Genomic DNA, 6360 nt, shown 5'->3' with positions numbered 1-6360 from the left:
GTTGAAGCTTCTGAAAGAAATAATGCTTTCTTTCTGCGTTTAGATATCACTGTTAGATACTACACAGAGGCATTTTTTTTTTCTTGATCTGTTCCTATTCCAAGCCCTGTTTATTTCTACTGATAATGTTTCCGTAACAATGTGCAACTCACTTCTTTGACAACTAAAAGAAGTTTTGCTTATTTCCAAATTGCTATCATCTTGCATAAATACAGAGAATAACAATGAAATCAAGACCTTAAATACACTCAGAAATATCAGATACATATACATAAATTTTCTGAATAGGAAGAATAATTTGATGTTCTATAAATCCTCATAGTTTATAAAATACTTTCCTACACATATCATTTAATTGTAACAATAACCTAGAATTGAGACTTGTATTTTCCTATTTTACATATGTGCACATATAAGAGTAGGCATAGATGAAAAACACATTAAATAAATATGAGAAAATGATCAATATTCTGTGGGATTTAACCACCTGAACAATAGTTCCAGCAAATATTTAAGGTGATTTCCCCATTTTAAATCTGCTATTGAGGGACAACTGACATATACCTAAACTCATCAATTGTAAGTGTGCAAGGTGATGAAATTTGACAAACCAGCAATAGAAAGGAATTTCCTCATCTTAAGTGAATCAATGAAAAATCTACAGTTGGCCTAATATTTTGAAGAAAAAGACTGAATGACTTCCCACAGGTTTGGGAACAAGGCAAGGGTACTGATTCTTATCATTTCTAGTCAAAATTGAAATGATGGTGCTAGTGAGTTTATAAGGCAAGAAAAGAAAATATGTAGATTGGAAAAGATGACTTATAATTGTCTCTTTTTTCAGAGACAGCATTATCATATATATACAAAATCTGAAAGAATACACAAAAAAGCAGACAGAATAAGTGAATTTATCAAGTTTGCAGGATACAAGATCAATGCACAAAAAATCAACTGCACATCTATATGCCAGCAAATAATCATTAAAAATGAAACTGAAACTTTATCATGTACAATAGTACCCAGAAACATAATATTCCCAAGGAAACATTAGCAAATATATGCAAAACTTCCAAATGAAAACTACAAATATTGCTGGGAAAAAAAAGAAGAAATTTAAAGAAATGTTGTGATATACAATTTTCTTGGATTAGAAAACTCTATAGTGTTAAGACAGCAGACCTTTCCAAATTTATCCACAGACTCACCCTCAATAAAAATGTCAGCAAGCTTTTTGTGCAAAAATTTACAAAACTATTCTAAGATTAATATGTAAGTGTAAGATCTTTAATAGCCCAAAATTTTAAAACAAGTTGAAGGATCTTTACTACCTGATTTCAGAACTTATGAAGCTCCAATATTCAAGAGGGTATAGTATTGGCATAAGGAGACAATGGAACAGAACAGAAAGTCTAGAAATTTGGCCAATTAATTTTCGACAAGGGTGCCAAACTAATCTAATGAAAGGAAGAAGAGTTATTTCAATAAGTATTGTAACAACTGAATAACCATACGGAAAAATGCATTTGAACATGAATTTCACACCACACAAATGAACTTGAAATAGATCTTAGACTTCAATATAAAAGTACAAACTATGAAGCATATAGGAAAAAATCTTTCAATTCTTGCTATAGAAAAAGATCTGTTAAGACAAGATTAAAAAAAGATAAAATGTGGGGTGCCTAGATGGCTCAGTTGGTTAAGCATCTGACTCTTGGTTTTGGCTCAGGTCATGATCTCATGGGTCATGAGATAGAGCCCCACATCAGGCTCCATACTCAGCTGTGAGTCTGCTTGAGATTCTTTCCCTCTGCCCCTCCCCCCACTCACGTGCTCTCTCTCTCTCTCTCAAATAAATAAATAAATCTTTTTTAAAAAAGATAAAACGGGGCGCCTGGGTGGCTCAGTTGGTTAAGCGACTGCCTTCGGCTCAGGTCATGATCCTGGAGTCCCTGGATCGAGTCCCGCATCGGGCTCCCTGCTCGGCAGGGAGTCTGCTTCTCCCTCTGACCCTCCCCCCTCTCATGTACTCGCTCTCTCTCATTCTTTCTCTCTCAAATAAATAAATGAAATCTTTAAAAAAAAATAAAAAAAAGATAAAACGTATTTCACCAAATATATAAACTCGTTCTAAAAGTTAAAAAAGGAAAACAAGGCACAGATCTGGAGAAAACATTACAATAGATATATCTAAAAAAGGGACTTATATCCAGAATACATAAAGAATTATCCCAATCAATAATGAGAAAACAAGTTTTAAATATACATACAATTTATCTTTGGTAAATACTTCACTAGAGACTATTCAATAAGCACATGAACAAATTCCCAACACCTTTAGTCTCCCAGGGAAACAATAATAAAATCCATAATTGGATACCAATTCCCACCCTCTCTAAGGGGTAAATTTTATTTTATTATTTTAGTTTATTTTTTAAAGATTTTATTTATTTGACAGAGAGACACAGCGAGAGAGGAAACACAAGCAGGTGGCGTGGGAGAGGGAGAAGCAGGCTTCCTGCTGAGCAGTGAGCCTGATGCGGGGCTCCATCCCAGGACCCTGCGATCATGACCTGAGCCGAAGGCAGACGCTTAACGACTGAGCCACCCAGGCGCCCTTCTAAGGGGTAAATTTTAAAAGTGTCACAAAACCAAAAGCTGATGTGGATGTGGAATAACTGGAACTTCATAAAATGATGTTGGGATTGCAAAATGGTACAATAACATGGAAAACATTTAGGCAATTTCTTAAAAAATTCAACATACTCCACCATATGATCCAACCCCTCTACTTCTAGGTATTTACCCAAGAGAAATGAAAGCTTATGTCTATACAAACACTTCTACAAAAATGCTCATAGCCACCTTATTTATAATAACCAAAATCTGGGAGGAACTGTAATCTCTATCAACTCATAAGCAATAAGTGGTTATTAACCACACAATGGAATTCTAAGTCAGCAATGAGAAGGAACTGATTTCTGATACATGCTAGAACATGGATGAACCTCTAAACCCTATGCCAAATGAAGGAAGCAAGACAAATTATACCACATATTGTATGAATCTATTAACATAAAATTACCCAAAAAGGCAATTCTATAGAGACAAAAAACAGGATTGTAGATATTTCAAAGTAACCTTTAATATTATGTCTTCATGTGACTATTTCTTTGACTTTTACATTAGTTACAAATACCACATGTACTTATCCTAAAATTTGCAAAAAAATGCAAATGTATTTCCCTTTGTGGAAAGAAACCATGATTAGTAATCAAAAATGTGTATTAGCAAATGCAAGCACACATACATAGTTACATAAATAATGTATTTATACATCTGTACGCTTATTTGAAAGTCTTCAATTTATTTTTATTGACATTGTGTCTTGAAGATATTTTCTGTGAGTACATATAGATTTAACAGAGTGATTGTAAAAGTGGTATAATATTCACCATACGGACACACTTTATTTCACAACTGGTTTGCTTTTCATGTACTTAAAAAAAACAAAAGTGGTTCCAAGTTTAATCGAAGAAGGGGAGAGTGCTGCACTGCTGCTAAGAGCCTGGGCCCTACACGGAGCATTTTCTTTTTGTAATTGAGTAGAGGAACACAGTATAATCAGAAATAACTTAAAGCCCTCCTGGTCCAATGTGGACCTGAGCGGGAACTCAGTTGGTGGCTCAGCTGACTAGGACTTCTCTTTGGGACAGATTACCCCCACCCCCTGGGTCTGGGAGCCTCCCCACTCCTAGTGCCTTTCTGAAGTTAATTCTTAAAGAGGGAGGGGGGCCGGGAAGGGTGAGCCACAGCTGGGGCAAACAGGGAGCTGGGACACCAGAGTTCCTATCTTAAAGAGCCCCCCTCCCAGTACATGTTTAAGCAGCTGTGTCAGATACAGTTCTAGAAGCGGAATTACTATGAAAAGGGCAGGCAAATATAAAATTTGTGCAACAGTGTCAAATTTCTTTCCAAAACACAATGACATTTTAAATTCCTTCATAATCTGATACTAGGGTAAAAATATAAAAATTATCTTATTATTTAATTTACATTAAATATTAAGCATATTTAAGATACTCATTGGTATTTTATGCTTTTTTGTATTTATCCTTTGATGTTTTCTACAAATACTATTTGTTAAATAGGCAATCATTTAATTATTATTTGAAATACCAAAATTATTACATATTAAGCACATGTATATATGAATATTTTCATTTTATTTTCATTTATGTTTTATAAATTGTGTTAGTGCATTGATTCTTATTTGAATTATTTTATATAAATTATGAATATAAAATGTTTTGTGCAAGCTGAATGTTGTAGTAGATCCATTGCTAATGAAGATCATGTACTCTACAATAAATGGTTTATTTTCTTAATTTTACATTAATTGGCTTTATGGGTGAGAAGCTACAAACTATAGCATACCATAAAAAAATATACTGTGTTTATGGAGATGTGTGCTACCAGCAATGGCAGAATAGCCTTTTTCAGCACAACCATCCTGCTGAGGAAATCTAGAAAAACTGGAAAAATTATCAAAGACATTTGTTTGAAGGCAGAATCCAAAGGGACAAGATCTGAAGAAGAATTGTTCAGGTGGTAAGAACTGCTGGTTTTGTATTTTCCCCTTGTTTTTCTATTAGTTTCAGAGATAGGCGAGTTAAATTCTCACACTGTGATTATTTGTCTACATCTCCTTCTAGTTCTGTCACTTCCTGCATTGTCAAATGAGGCTATGTTATTATCTAAATATAAGGTTAGGATGTTTACATCTTTCTCTTGGATTTAGCCTCTTAAATCTACCTTGTCCAATATGAGAATAAAAAACCAACTTTTCTCTGCTTAACTGTCACATTGTACATTTTTTCCAATTCTCTTCCATAGGCCAATGCAGTTCACTTTTTTTTTTTAAAGATTTTATTGATTTGACAGAGAGAGACACAGCAAGAGAGGGAACACAAGCAGAGGGAGTGAGAGAGGGAGAAGCAGACTCCTCACCGAGCAGGGAGCCCGATGTGGGGCTCGATCCCAGGACCCTGGGATCATGACCTGAGCTGAAGGCAGACGCTTAACGACTGAGCCACTGGGTGCCCCTCACTTTTAAGATTATATGTACTTTTTTCTGACGACCTTTAACTTTTAAAATGGAGTATTTAGTCTGTTTATATATAATTTAATACCTAGTATATGTGGATTTGAATCTTCCATATTATCCTTTCCTCTGTTCTTTAGGATATGCTGAATAGAAAACAACCAAAAGAAAAACCGAAACAAGAACAAGAACAAAAAAACCCATACACTATAAAATCTTACAGGGAAAAAAATTTACAGAACTACAACATTAAACTTGAAAACTTTGGTATACCATCATAAAAAGCCAGAAAAGACCCTGAATATGGGAAATCATTTGAAAGACCATTAAACACATGTCTTAGTCAAAAAATTGTGTCACGTTTTAATAGCAACTGGGATTTATATACATCCCTCTAATTATTTACAAGCTTGCTTGATTTAAATAGATGTCTTTTCAATTTTATATCAGAAGGTATTTTAATTACAGTGAAATCAATATTTAAGATTCTGAGGGCAGCAGATCAGTGCTGCTGCCAACATGCAGGCTCCCCAGGTCTCAGTGAGATCGGGTGATGCTCTAGAATGGGAAATAAGCCAATCTGGGAGCAGAATGGATCCAGCTTAATTCAACATTACTACCAGTTATTTAATAATGACAGAATGCATTTAGGTGCCAGTTATATTGACGCATCATGCCTCAGGTGGGAAGGACAGCAATTCCAGCAGAAAGCTACAATGGTGGAGAGATTGTCGAGTCTTCTGCTTCAGAAAATCTGGCACAGCATCATGGCACAGGATCATTAGCCTGTGCTAGATAGCTGCATCATCACCAGGGTCATGGGCCAGCTCAAGGCTGATGAAGACCCCATGATGGGATTCCAACAGATATTCCTATTAAAGAACATCAAAGATGCTTGAGTTTGCACCAATGACATGTTCAGGCTTGCCCTGCACAACTTCAGCTGACCTCCTCTCTTCCCATCCAGGTACTCACACTGTTTCCCCCTCCATTCTCTTTCCTATACCATTCATACTCCTCCAGATGCTCCAAATATCATACACAAATGAGCAGCACTGTGCTGGGAGCAGGTGCAGTGTGTTGCTATTACTGAGGTACTGTGCATGATGTCTGGATGCTAGGCTAGTTGTACCTGGACAGGAGAAGTTTGTGTTGTACCAGTGCCTTGGAAAGACTTAAATGACACAAAAGGTTGTCTTTTTTTTTTTTTTTTAATATACTGACAAGTTGCTCTAGTAACCCAAAGAAGTGAA

At 35.6% G+C, this 6360-nt stretch overlaps 1 pseudogene; it reads left to right on the top strand.

Annotated features, from left to right (window-relative positions):
- Nucleotides 1-5670: 5670 nt before the first annotated feature.
- LOC110569759 lies at nucleotides 5671-6054 on the top strand (annotated as a pseudogene).
- Nucleotides 6055-6360: the final 306 nt, after the last annotated feature.

This window comes from Neomonachus schauinslandi, chromosome X, assembly GCF_002201575.2.
Source record: "Neomonachus schauinslandi chromosome X, ASM220157v2, whole genome shotgun sequence".
NCBI lineage: Eukaryota > Metazoa > Chordata > Mammalia > Carnivora > Phocidae > Neomonachus > Neomonachus schauinslandi.
The sequence above is the reverse complement of the archived record's forward strand: the minus strand, read 5'-3'. Positions and strand labels throughout refer to the sequence as shown.